Below are 15206 nucleotides of genomic sequence, written 5' to 3'. Positions count from 1 at the left end.
GACTGGCTGTCCTGGATGAAGACCCGCCGCAGTGGTGTCCGGTAAGAACTTAACCGAGATGTCTTGACCCGTACGGAAGGCTCTGAGATCTCGCCGTGTGAACTAGCTAAAGATCTTGAGAAGTTTTGATGTGGTTATAAGCTATACGCCGAGGTTCTTGGGTCTTGGAGATAGGTAAAGAGCTTGCATCTGACCTTCAGTAGGTAATGGCCACTCTTTATATAGTGCCCGGCTGTGTACTTGTAACATCAGATAACGTCAAACTGATGTCAGCAGCTAGATGTCTTTGCTGGCTCCATATATGGGGGTATATCTCGTCCGGGTCCATATATGGAGCTTGTAAGGTCAGACTTAGTGAGATGGTTATCCCCTTATATGGAGTACCATATTCAATGGGTAACTATGGCTACCTATCAACTACCCACGTGACGTGAAGGTGAGTGAGGGTCTTTGTTACAGCTGGAATGTAATTACCTTTACGAAAAATATAAATTATTTCCTGTTGGTTCTGCCCACTGCACAGTATGCAGCCATGCAGGCTTAATAACGACAATTTGCAAGGTCAACATTAAATGTGTCATGAAATCAAAAAATGTGTAGCTCAAAAACAAAACACTAGTTATAGGTGCCATCCGGATGGGGCAACTAAGTGTGCTCACTAAAGCGAGCCCACAAAAGCTAAGAAAGATGCAATTCTAGGAAATTGCAAGTGTGGTTGGTTGCCTATTTATTGCGACTGTAGGTCGCAGTTAACTATGAAAACAGTCACACCTTCTCCGAGGGTAGAGTTACGCCTCAATGTCTATAGCTGACCTGTTGTGACATCACATTGTAGACTCAATGACCAAGACAGCCTTTTCTGGCAATCATATAATATGGAGATCCCTGATGTCCTCGTTTTGTCATCACATTAGTGACTCAATGACCAAGGCAGCTTAACGCCTCAATGTCTATAGCTGACTGACCTGTTGTGACCTCACATTGTTGACCCATATTTGGCAATACCTATATAATGATGCTCCATATATGGCCCGACAGAATCCCTTTTATGCCCATATGGAGATCCCTGACTGGTCTGAGGCCCCACCTCGCCTTACTAATTAGCATACATTTACGCCATACCTTCCCCACAAACGTCATATTAAGTCCATATGAATATGGTTCTATTAATAACGGATAAAATGAAATAAAAGTCCATATATGGGCATTCCCAGAAGATGCCTGATGTCATCAATATTAAGCCCATAGCTTGGAATGCCCATATGGACATAATGTGTGAGTCTCATGTGGTCTATAACATAAGACATCTATGATGTCAGACGTCAGTCATATCCATATTTGGGAAAATATTTTGTCCACATTTTGTCCAACTTAAACAACCAACCGCAACTCGATTCACACTTGCAAATGAATTCCGTCCTGCGCAGATTCTGTCCTGTGTCTGTAATGTTCTGTCAGCCTCCCCGCCACCAGCATATTGTCAGTTGTGTTTACTTCCTAAACATTCCAGCACGTTGACAGTATTAGTATTACCAGTAGGCCTAGGTTTGAACAGGGTTTTAAGAGAGTATAAAAGGCTGGAGATCAGAATAGCAGTACAAATTGGCGTTGTTAAGATATGGATGGCGACAGTTTGTGCCACGTCTAAATTCACACCAGAATATATAGGCCCATATATATGATGCACTGTGTCGAAAATTACTGCAGACGTTGGGACAGAGTGAGAGAGAGGTAGGAACAGAGACAGAGAGATGTTGCGCTGGACCGTTTCCAAAGCAAGTCTACCATGCTTCTGTAGTGAAGCATGAACATCCCTACTTCACCATTGCAAATACTATTGATGTGAATGTCTTCAACACAGTGTCATTGCGCTTGGAGAAGTTGCCTCCAGTAACAGATGGAGGACAAAGTCCACCATGACATTCCCACATTTTTGCTGGGGCCACACAGCTGTGCTGATAGAATATATCATCTACATCTGGGGAGGTAATTACAGGGGACAAGAGGCCCACAAGGCCCAAGGTTTCTGGGACTGTTATAAGGGCCATGAGAGGGGCCGTCTATGCCCGTAGCATAGCTATGCCCGTAGCATAGCATATGCCAGATGGGCATAGATGGGCATAAACAGGCATAATTATGTCCGATGGGATCCAATGGGAAAACCCTTGAGAAAACACATGGTGACGTCATCCAATGGGAAAACCCTTAAAAAAACATGTGATGTCATGTCATGAAAAAGGGCGAAGCGGTCGCAAAGCTCTAGAGATTACAATTTAGAACACCTTCAATTGAGCTGTTGTTGGATAGCCAGAGGATGCAGTGTCCAACTCCCAGTGTAATTCCATCATTGCTGTGTCCTTGTTGGCTAGAAAGCGTCTACAATCACAATGCTAAAGTCACGTGGGTAAAAAATAAAATGAATACAAGTCTTGGTGAGCAGATGCAGTCCAGGATTTTCACATCTTTGCACCAGATGTCATTGCCACATGACACCTTCCCCACATCGCTAAGCGCTTAGTCCATCTGTCTTTCCTATAGGCAATGAAGCCAGTGGGCATGATAGAAGCTTCAGATGCTTACTCAGTTAGCCATGTTTCAGTTACACCAACGTATTCCTGGCAGTAGGGGTTTATATCCACATTTTCTTGATCTTTCTTCAAGGCCAGCTCTGGGTCAACTGCGGCCAGGCCGCGGTTGGCGCGTCCGTCTCCTTCCATTCCATTGTCCCAACCGAGACATTATTCAGTGTCTGGAATTCACTGCATTTTACCGTTACTGATGTACACATTTCTAGAGCGGTGCTCCTGGAAGGAGCTAAGCTCCAACATCTGTCTTTGTCTGGGCTTAAAAGTGTAGCCTATATCTGGCCTATACCATTCTCTCTATCATTATATTAAGCAAATCCCAACACAAATCAATCAAAGTAATGTTGCTGTCTGTAGTCATGGCTGCCAGTTCCCACCTGATGTTATGTGGCAGTCCTGACTGTATCAGCTTGTACTGAATGACTGCTAGCTTGCATAATGTCTTCAGACTAGGCCTTAAATCTAACATGAACAGTTTATCAGTGAGTGGTATTCGGCCCGGCCAGAATTGTTTGTATCGTTGTTTGTATCCACCAAAGACGAAGATACGATCTCCCACCATGCAGCAGCACATTCTATGCATTGGACACGGGTAGTTCCCTTTAGGAAGAACCCACTTCCAGGAGAAGGTCTCTGGAGTGAATCTCCACAGCTCATTGGAGTCCAGAAGTCTATTCGGCCACCGAAGTCCATTCAGTGGCCTCTGGCCACCCAATATGTACAGCTCTCCATTGTAGGCGAAGGCTGAATGATCCCTGCGTCGTAAAGATGTACATCCTTCTGGAAGAATCTGTGCAGAGGGCGTATTCAGCCACCTGTCGGTCTCTGTGTCAAACACTCTCATGATGTCGCTCTCCTCCTGGCCCCTTGCCCCACCAAATACATACATCTTTGTCCCGATGATGGTGGCAGAGTGACCTGCTGATGCAGGAGGCAGAGTGCCTCTGGTGTTAATTAAAGACCAGACCATGGTGGTGGTGTCCAACTTGTACATATCAGTAGTGTTTCCATCACTGGTCGCTCCTCCATAGACGTACATGACCTTCCCCAAGACACAGGCTGAGTGGCACCACCTTCCCTCTGGACAGGTCCCAGAAGTCCTGGGCTCGAACCATTTGTGGGTGCTAACATTAAACGCATGAAGCTTGTACTCCAATAAGAACTTGTACTCCCCATGAATGTAGACGTAATGTTCTATCAGCACAGCTAGGTGGCAGTGGAGGTGACGTCCTCCTCTTTCAGCTGTCACAGGTGGGGGCACCGTCATCCAGCGCAGAGACACTGTGTTGAAGACGTGCACCTCATTGTGATTTCCTCCGAAGCAGTAGACCTCGTGTCCAACTACCACAGCACAATGGAAGTATTTACCTTGACCTCCATTCAGATACACCGTCCATCGAAACATCTCACACGCCAGAACCACCGTGATTCATCGTTCACAACTAATTTACAAGGGGAGGGAGCTGTAAGGGAGGATGTTGATTTTAAATCACAGTTTGATGGTGGTGATGACAATGTCGTGATGTCATTGCGTTGTCATCTAAAAATACATATGAGGTCTCATACAGGCGAAAAGTCCTTTTCTCGTACAGTATGTGGTAAAGGCTTTTGTAGAAAGTGGTAGTCAAATATCACACATGAGCACTCATACAGGGGAATAGCCCTATTCCTGTACAATTTGTTTTAAAGGCAAATCATCTAAAAATACACATGAGGGCTCATACAGGTAAAAAGCCCTGTTCTTGTACTGTTTGTGGTAGAAGCTTTGCTGAAGCGGGTCGTCTAAAAAAAAAACACACACACACACACACACACACACACACACACACACACACACACACACACACACACACACACACACACACACACACACACACACACACACACAATGACTCATAAAGGGGGAAGGCCCTTTTCTTGTACAATTAGTTTTAAAGGCTGTACTAACACAAGTAATCTAAAAATCAAACCTCGGTTCGAAGTGAAGCGGTGAACTTTTATTCTATGTGTTCTAGAGTTATGAACTCTGTGATCTATACATCTATACAGTTATGGACTCTGTGATCTATTCATTCTTTATATATTCTGAATTCTACATTCTTTATATATGAATATATAAAGAATTATATATGAATATATATGAATATATAAAGAATGGAGGGCCAAATTATCATGTGAAGCTTGACCAATCCTCAAAGTATCCATTCATCAGACCGGGAGGGACACTACACACATATTCTGGACGTACAGGACAGATAAATCCTATTCATTCTGAACTGAAATGTCCATATATGGACATGGGACACACATTTTGCTTTTTGAAAAAGTCTATTCATTCTGGACTGATATTCTGGACGTACGGGACAGAAAAAAACTGTTCATTCTGGACCGGAGTGACCATATATGGACATGAGGTGACATACATTGTGTTTTTGAAAAAGCCTGTTCATTCTGGACTAATATGACCATTATGGACATTAAACACACATTTTGTTTTTGAAAAAACCTGTTCATTCTGGACTGAAATGACCATATATGGGCGTGGGACACACAAAGCCACTCATTGGAAGCGGTTTTCACCGCTTCAAAAACACACATGATGACGCATACAGGCGAAAAGCCCTATTCTTGTACAGTTTGTCATAGAGCCTTTGCTGAAAAGGGTCGTCTAAAAACACACATGAAGACAATACAGATGGAAAGCCTAAATTTAAGTTAGTCACACACAGACACATATGATCAATCAGTCTAATCCAGGATGAAAGTGACAAGAATAACAAAGCAGAGGAATTAAATAACCGGACAATTTATCCTGAGTATGGATCTTATTTTTGACACAACGGAAATGCAAATGTTTTTATTCTGAACTTGAATTATTCCTTTCAGTTTAAAGGGTCTTATTGGTAGAACAATATTAGCATCGGTTTCTGTGCACATTTGTCAGAATAAAAAGTCATGTACATTATTCATTAATATAAAAAGTCATGTTCATTATTCATTAATATGCAATGCAATACTTATTCTGTTCAGTGATATGCATGCAACAACGGTGCCGCAAAATGCTTGCGGGATGCAAAACATTGTCTCTTTCTTTCTACCATTGGCAGAAACAACAAGGAATATATAGTCTGTCGGGCAGAAACTTTGTATCTCCATATTTAACCTTTAATGATCTGTTGACTACAACTCTGCACTGAGGTGCTACAGTGGAGATACAACACTTGTTCTCATTGTGTTGTTTTCCTAGATTTCCTGCCAGGGATGTGCTGGCCATTGGGAAAAGCGGGACAACTCCCGAACGGCCGGTTCATTCCCGGCCAGTCCAGGCCTGCCATTAGGAAAAAATTAAAAATAAAATGTCTGCCTTCGTTCCATTTTGGGGGCTGGGCGGCCTACAAAGTAAATCGTCACTGTCGGGCAGAAACCTTGTACCTCCAAGTTTCAAATTTGTAAATGTTTTCGCTTTTTGTTTGCTTCATCATACAAGGCTGTTGCACAAAAGTAGTGAAAACAGCAGATCTACAAGCACACAACGCCTCACGGTGCGAGGCGTTGTGTGCTTGTAGATCGTCTGTTTTCACTAGTTTAAATCATTTTTAAAATGATAAATTCAAAACGAACGGCACCCGACAACGATGAAATATAACTCATGTAATTGGCCCACTGGCTTGTCACTTGTCATGATCTGAAATGGCAAATCTTTGAGTAGCAGCAGCGCTAGAGAGAGATCTCTCTCTATAACGCGCAAAGAGGGCCTCTCCAACTCTTTTTCCCGGGCTGAATCAGGGGCCCAGCACGTCCCTGCTTCCTGCATGCAACACTTATTATGTTCATTGTTATACATTGTTAAACCTCTCCTGAAACTCACAACCTGTGGTGGAAAAAGTAGGCTACTCTCATTTTTATTTCAAAGTATCAATACCACAATATAGAGACAGAAACAGATGGTCATTGGTGCACAAACACATTAAAAGACTCAAATTGCAACTCAAGATGCTTTAATATATTGAATCTAGAGTTGCAACACCAACCATTGAAAGCCCATGCATCTCAAACATGGCAACCTCTTAACATGCACTGTCCCTTTAAGGGTAGTGCATATAAGAGGTGGCCATTTTATCTGCCACCTGTTTTGGCCCAGTAGCCTAATTTGAGTGTTTGTTGTGTACCTGGAAGCATGTTGACTGCAATGTTGATTTCATCCCCACCGGGTAATCCAGTGGGAGCCTTGAATATATTGACTGGGTAAGTTTTGGTATTTTGTTGTATTTGAGTCTTTTTGCTATATTTTGTATAATGTAATGAATCTGTATTGAGGAGTAACCAGATGTAGGCTAGTATGTGAGGAGGACAACCAACCACCCTAACCTACCAAGCTTTCACTGTTTTCCCACCTTGCAATATTCTAATTGAGAATGGCTTTTGTCAGATAGTTTGTTGTGCTGAGGGCAAGGATGTATAGAGGCTATTCATTAATAGTCCATGGTTTGGGTTCTGTTTGCTGTGGTTACTTAAATTACTTGAATTACTTTATTTGCTTTTGGTTTTGACTATTGGTTATTCTGATTATTCTGATTTGATTTGTTTATTTGCCGTGCATGTTTAGTTTAGAACAGTGGTTCTCAACTTGTGGGAACAGGGGGGTCCCCGGATGTGCAACATTGTTTTCTCACCCAACAGTAAACCAACCAACATAAAGTGTAAGTGTATAGAGGATATCTGCACATTTCTAAAGTGGCAATTTAAGGACCCCAGTTAAAATATGATTATTTTGGGGGTCACTGCCTGAAAAGGTTGAGAACCATGGTTTAGAGAGGACCCAGTAGGCCCTCAAGCCTAGCTGCAAATTGCAACACTAGATTTTTTTATACTCGGATGAATCTAGGGTTGCAATACCTCCCATAGGGATCCAATGCATGAAAACAGTTTTTTGCTATCTGATTGTATTAAACGACTTCAAACTCACCAATATTGTGGCTCTATGGAAGGCTTGGAATTTACTCTTGCTATCTGCAAAGTGTTTGTTTCTGAAAAATCCAACGTGGAATTGTTATGAGTAAATTCCAAGCTTTCCATAGAGCCACAATATTGGTGAGTTTGAAGTCGTTTAATACAATCAGATAGCAAAAAACTGTTTTCATGCATTGGATCCCTATGGGAGGTATTGCAACCCTAGATTCATCCGAGTATAAAAAAATCTAGTGTTGCAATTTGCAGCTAGGGAGGTATTGCAACCCTAGATTCATCCGAGTATAAAAAAATCTAGTGTTGCAATTTGCGGCTACCTCAAGCCTTCACTACCACTTTTAGCATCCTGATTTCCCAGCTATAATCACCCCTCTTCCCTTCTGTATTTTAACATTATGTTTCTAAATAAACTTGATACTTTTGTTACATCCAGGGACGTGCTGGCCCGGGAAAAAGAGTTGTAGAGGCCCTCATTGCGCGCTATAGAGAGAGATCTCTCTCTATAGCCACTTTGCCATTTCAGATCATGACAAGTGACAAGCCAGTGGGCCAATTACATGAGTTATATCTCGTCGTTGTCGGGTGAAAACCTTGTACGTCCAAAACCGTTTGTTTTGTATTTATCATTTTAAAAATTATTTAAACTAGTGAAAACAGCCGATCTACAAGCACACAACGCCTAGTGAAAACAGCCGATCTACAAGCAAACGTGCGAGGCGTTGCCTTGTATGATGAAGCCTTGTATGATGAAGCAGGGCTTTGCTTTGAGAAAAAAAAATGTATACATTTGAAACTTGGTGATACAAGGTTTCTGCCCGACAGTGACAAATTACTTTGTTGGCAGCCCAGCACCCAAAATGGAACGAAGGCCATTTTATTTTCATTTTTTTTCCTAATGGCCGGCCTGGACCGGCCAGTAATTAACCGGCCGTTTGGGAGTTGTCCCGCTTTTCCCAATGGCCAGCACGTCCCTGGTTACATCGGCCTCTGGTTATGTTCATTCATGTGCTACCAATGATACTAATGAAGGCTCCTAACAGTCAGGGTGCTGATATGGTGCATGTTGGCCCACTGGAAACCCTCTTCTACACCATTGGGTCTCAAAGTGTGGTGCATTGGTACCAGTTGTACACTCAGTTGTTATGGGGGTCCTTGAAATTAAAAGTTTGAAAACCATTGTGCTACAGTACATGAAATGGAACAGGGCCTATATTGGTATCATAACACCTTTGAAGGAAGGGACAGAAGACCCAACTTCTCTCCAACATGGCTGCTGTGCATAGAGCCTATTAGGTCAGTCAATCTAAGCTAAAAAAGGGCCTGACCCAAAATAAATTGCAATAGTAATGGTTCAAGGTTTTTTATGATCCTCAGGTTCATCCAAATAACATATTAAAAGTTGTGAATTATATATTTAGTGGATCAAGGTGAATTCAGGGGGTTCAAGTTTGGGTCCATTCCCTTACTATACAGGAAAAAAAGACCCCCAAAAAATCGCATAAGTCGCATGTCAGGGGTCTAACTAGGTTTTTTTTCATGATTCTGAATCCATTGCAAGCATTTGTTTTGCACGAAAAACATTCCTTGGGCTAAAAACGGACACCACAAAACTATGGATTAGTGATGAGTCATCACTTTTCTGGGGTCAGCTCCGTTTTGTGGTGTCCGTTTTTAACCGGACAAATGCTTGCAATGTATTCAGGATCATGAAAAAACCCTAGTTAGACCCCTCACATGCTACTTAAAGAAGCTTCTTTGGGGGGTATTCTTTTCCTGTATAGTAAGTGAATGGACCCAAACTTGAATGCCCTGAATTCACCTTGATCCCCAAATATATAATTCACAACTTTTGATATGTTATTTGGCTAACCCTAAGGATCATAAAAAACCTTGAACCATTACTATTGCAATTTCTTTTGGGTCAAACCTTAGATTGACTAGCCTATATTGGGGAACCCTACCTTGTTCAGTTACATTGTCCAGCATTTACAGTAGGTTAAAGTTGCACTCCAAACATCCAAAGTGTGGTTTAATTCTCAGAAAAATGAATCTCTGATCAATAAAACTACATGGTGATAATTTCCCCTGCCCCTAAAATGTTCCTAAATTAACTTTAAGGGATCTAAAACTTTGCCATATCTACCTAGCCTCAAATTGCAACACTAGATTTGTAATCGGTTGAATCTAGGGTTGCAATTAGCCGCAAATTGCAACACTAGATTTTATTTTAATCGGATGAATCTAGGGTTGCAATACCTCCCATAGGCAGCCAATGCATCAAAACAGTTTTTTGCTATCTGATTGTATTAAACTACGTCAAACTCACCAATATTGGGGCTGTATGGAAAGCTTGGATTATCCTCTTTCTATCTGCAAAGTGTTTGTTTCATAAAAATCCACCGTAGACATGTTATGAGCTACTTTCTATCAAGAAATTGGCTTCAGGTCATTATTTTTTCTAAGTGCTGGAGTTTGGAAGCGCTTGTGGGAAGTCACTCAGCGGTCCTGTGTACCAGCTGGTTCTAAGTGTAACATAATGCAGGAGGCAGCGGGACGCTGCGTAATAGAAGACCGAGCGCTTCCGAAGTTCAACACTTAGAAAATAAACCATGACTGCTCGGATTTCTTGACAGAAAGTGGCTCATAACATGTCTACAGTGGAGTTTTGTGAAAGAAACTCTTTGCAGATAGAAAGAGGATACTCCGAGCTTTCCATAGAGCCCCAATATAGGTGAATTTGAGGTTGTTTATTACAATCAGATAGCAAAAAACTGTTTTGATGCATTGGCTGCCTATGGGAGGTATTGCAACCCTAGATTCATCCGATTAAAATAAAATCTAGTGTTGCAATTTGCGGCTAGCACATAAAGTGTGTGTGTGTGTGTGTGTGTGTGTGTGTGTGTGTGTGTGTGTGTGTGTGTGTGTGTGTGTGTGTGTGTGTGTGTGTGTGTGTGTGTGTGTGTGTGTGTGTGTGTGTGTGTGTGTGTGTGTGTGTGTGTGTGTGTGTGTGTGTGTGTGTCGTGAGTAATCAATAGGAAAAAAGTATTTTCTTTTTGTTTCTTTTTGGGGTGAACTACTCCTTTAATGCTATGGTTTGTGGGATTGGTGTAGTAATTTCATTGCTACACATCCAGACAGAAAAGTGCTCTCTGTTTGTATTAAACAACATTAAACTCACCAACATTGCAAATTCACGGTAAGACATGTTACTGTATGAGCTACTTTCTGTCAAGAACCTTCGTGCAGGTGATTATTTTTCAAAATGTTGGATTTTGGAAGCACTCGTCTTCAATAACGCAGCGTCCAGCTGCCTCCTGCATTAGGCCTATGTGCAATTTAGAAACGGGTGGTGCAGGACTGTTGAGTGATTTCCCACGAACGCTTCCAAACTCCAAGACTTCGGGGAAAAAAAATCATCGGCACCACAGAATTACTTGACAGAACGTAGCTCATAACATGTCTACGGTGGATTTTTCATCAAACAAACACTTTGCACAAGAAAGAAAGAGGAATGAGGAAATTCTAGCTTTCCATACAGCTGCAATGTTGGTGATTTTAATGTCGTTTAATAGAATCAAATGGCACTTTTCTGTTTGGATGTATGGGCTGTCAATGGTTGGTGTTAAAACTCTAGATTCGAAGAGAAGAATGGATCTGCACACTGTCTCACAGCTCCCCATATGATTTTATTAAACAGCGGTATAAATAAATACACAACGTTTCGGCCTATCCGGCCTTCGTCAGGTGTACGTACTGACAAAGTCTACATTTTTTATCCAGCATCCGTCGCAGTTGTGTGGATGTGCGTGTGTATCTCCCAACCGCAACTCTAGATTCAGCATATTTAAAAATACAGTAAATCAAGAGTTGCAATTTACGACTTGGGCAATGCTCTGTTCCATTCTGCTCAAACAGAGTCAGTGTTACCAATGATGAAGGCTCTGTTCCATTCTGCTCAAACAGAGGTCTGGGGGTCCTTGAAACCAATTAAATGATTTGAGAACCACCATGCTACACTAAATGGAACAGAGCCTTATAATTGTCAAGACCTGTGAGGGAAGTAAGAAGAGGACCGATGTCTTTCCAATAAGGCTCAGATGCACAGATGGAGCCCATTTGGCTTCAACTATTTTCTCCTGTCATTCATTGTTTTGACCAGCAGGGAGGGCTGTGGTCACACTGTCAGCCCATGTGATTATTGTCCGAACGGCAAAACAAACTTGTCGCGTGTGTGTGCGTGTGTGCGTGTGTGCGTGTGTGTGTGCGTGCGTGCGTGTGTGTGTGTGTGTGTGGAATGACTCGGCAGTCATGCGTATATATGTCTGCTTTGGAGCGCAAACACACGTGCGATGGTGCGTGTACGGCTGAATCAAACCAATGACCAATCTGGATTCAAAATCACATTTGTGCTGCCAGTGTGGAACACGGCCAAAGTGGTTCTCAAACTGTGGTTCCAGGGGGTCCCCACTAGGGCCAGGGGGTCCCCAGCCAAAGGAGCTGACATGGTATCAGTATTATTTAACTACTTTAAACCCTACAGTGTGCGCCGCTATCTGAGAATATCCTAGATCTACAAACTAATTATAATTTTACGATGTAGGCAGTGATAGTATAAATGTAATTGTGTTCAGTGCAAACGTTTTGAAAAATAACTGCATGTTTTGAAAATCTGCCACATTGTTTTACAATAGTGGGAGAAATATGTGAAAAAGGTGTTCACTTCCGGCAGAAAGCGTGAAAATGTGCACCTATAGGGGAATTTTTGTGCGCTGAATAAAAAGATTGACGGTCCCAATTTTCTCAAATTCACTTTTCTCTAATTCACAATTACCATAGGCATAGGGTTTAGGAAAAAAAAGACCCCCCAAAAATCTTCTTTAAGTAGCATGTGAGGGGTCTATCTAGGGGGTTTTCATGATTCTGAATCCATTGCAAGCATTTGTTTTGCACAAAAACATTCCTGGGGCAAGAAATGGACCCCACAAAACTATGGTTTAGTGATGAGTCATCACTTTTCACAGTTGTGTAGGGTCCATTTCTTGCCCAAGGAATGTTTTTCGTGCAAAACAAATGCTTGCAATGGATTCAGAATCATGAAAACCCCCTAGATAGACCCCTCACATGCTATTTAAAGAAGATTTTTGGGGGGTCTTTTTTCCCTAGTATGGTAAGTGAATTAGAGCCACCAGATCCCATGGGAAAAGTGCTTGGGGGCGCGCAAAAATAACTCTAGGTGCAAATTTTCACGCTTTCTGCCGGAAGTGAACACATTAGCCTATTTTTGTTACATATTTCTTCCACTGCAAGCTCACAGTGTGGTTCTATGTGTCTCTTCCTGGTATGTTGCCCAATCAGAGGGTGACTTCACGCATGCATAAACATGTGAGCTGGGCGGGTACTCATCTCTGTCCCTGGCTGTACAGGATGACAACACACTTGACACTGAGTGTCAAACCTGCTTTCACAGACAGGGGGCTCTGAAGGACATTTTGGGGGGTAAAAATCTAATGAATGCTTTAGAGAAGAGCAGAGTGCTAAAAAAAACCACCAGGATTTCATAGGTAATCTTCAAAAACGTGTAAAAAATGTGTTAAAAAAAAGAACATGATTTGGCCCGAGTCAGTCTTTAAAGGAACTAGTAATACGCCTCAGGGCGACGTGCGACCTGTTAGTGTGATCACAGTGAAGCCAGAGCGTGATGTCAGTGTAGTTTGGATTCATGTCAATTTGTGTTTTCAGATATTTAACAACTTGAGTTAATACTTGATAAACTTGACCTTTCACTCTGTACTTAGTCTGCTCTTTTTCCCCTCTTCACCAAAGCTCTGTGTGTTCACAATAGTGTGAACACACATATTGTATTCAGTCCAAGAATGTTTTGCCAGCAAAGTGAAAACCTGTTTTTTGTAAACTTTTTGAGTGATGTTATCCGGGTTGTAAGGTTAACCCTCTAAGGCCCACGGTTGTAATATTACAACGTTTGTATTTTATCCAAAAAAAGGTTTAAATCATTTTATTTTAGCTCCCCCTACCACCTAAACACCACCATTGGATTCTATTGTTTAGTATTACAATGCCATTGGCCACATTATTTGCATATAAATACCCCCCACAGGGGCTGACATTCACACCCGCCACACCCGCTGAAATTCCAGAGTTTTGACGAACAACATCTCACTTTTTCATGGAAGCTATACCTCAAAAAAACATAAGTAAAATGCCTGTACTATTCTTTTTGGTGATCATTAGAATGTCTAGAACATGTACATATGTTATTATTTTGAAAAATATCCCCCATATGTAAATTAGAGCATGATTTATGATTTTTGATTTATGGCTATAAAATCTTACAAAAACATTTTTTTGAAAAAAACATTACATTTTCCTCTTTTTTTTCAATTTTTTATTTCAAGTATTTCTTAATGCGGGCCTTAGAGGGTTAAAGGAGTAGTTCACCCCCAAAATGACTTTTTTTCTATTGATTACTCACGCCATGGAGAGTGGAGTTCAATAATATTTTTAGGTTTTTGTCACATCCCTAAGACAAAAATGTGATAACAATAAATGTACCCCCATCCAGAATCAATGGGGGTAAATTTACTCAAATCAAATTTTTGTCTTAGGAATGTGACAAAAAACAAAAAATATTATTGAACTCCACTCTCCATTATTGGGGTGAACTACTCCTTTAAGCTGTTGGTCAAGCTGTCATTTTTGAGGAGAACTTGATAGATACATAATGAAGATAACATACGTGTGCTCGCTTTCAGTGAGCCCACAAAACTAGAAATACTGTTCCTACGAAACAGTGTGGGCTCGCATGTAACACCATGTATGGGCACAAAGATCTACCCTTTGGCTGCACCTCATTGGCTAAGGGCCCTACCCAAAATGTGAGAGGACCTGTGATGTCATGACATACTTTTTATTTTAGTTTTTTTTCTTCCTATTAATTTGGTCAATAAGGTCCACAGAATGAGAGGCCTGCTCTGCCGGACACACACGAAAAAAGGTTATGGCCATTTGTATATTCACTATCCCATCGACTTCACTATACAGGAAAAGACTTCTATATTATTCGTCTCAGGTACTCAATTATTTAAAAAAGAATTGTCCCACTTATAGGCTCGTCAAAGTGTCATGTGAATCATGCCCATCTGGTATATGCTGCTACTGTCATTGACGGCCCCTCTCATGGCCCTTATATACTGTGTGCCTCAATATTATGACATTGGCTATTTGAGAATATCCCATCTGCAAGCGCACAATGCCGCAATGTGAGCTTGTGGAGAAGCCAATTTTCCAAGCTTGAACATTTTCGAATGAGTTTGAAAGTTCCTTTCAAACACAAATCTTTCGTGTGGATCCCTGGCCCACAAGAGTTTCAGATTTGGGGTCCTTAATTAATTCATTAATCCTTAATTGGCCAAATGCACTATGAGATGGTTGCTGTTTAGTATGAAAACCTCCAGCTCATGTCCGTCCGTCCGTCCGTCCGTCCGCCCTTCCGTCCGCCTGTCTGTCACACCTCTTGTTTTTCTGAGAAAACACTGATGTTGCAAATGAATGGCCAAGACAGAATTCATTTGCATTGACCTGTTCTGACATCAATGATGCAAATGCTCCGTGCCAAACAATTTAAATCGTTGATCA

Source organism: Nannobrachium achirus (genome assembly GCF_963921795.1).
Source record: "Nannobrachium achirus genome assembly, chromosome: 19".
NCBI lineage: Eukaryota > Metazoa > Chordata > Actinopteri > Myctophiformes > Myctophidae > Nannobrachium > Nannobrachium achirus.
This window is presented reverse-complemented; position numbering follows the sequence as displayed.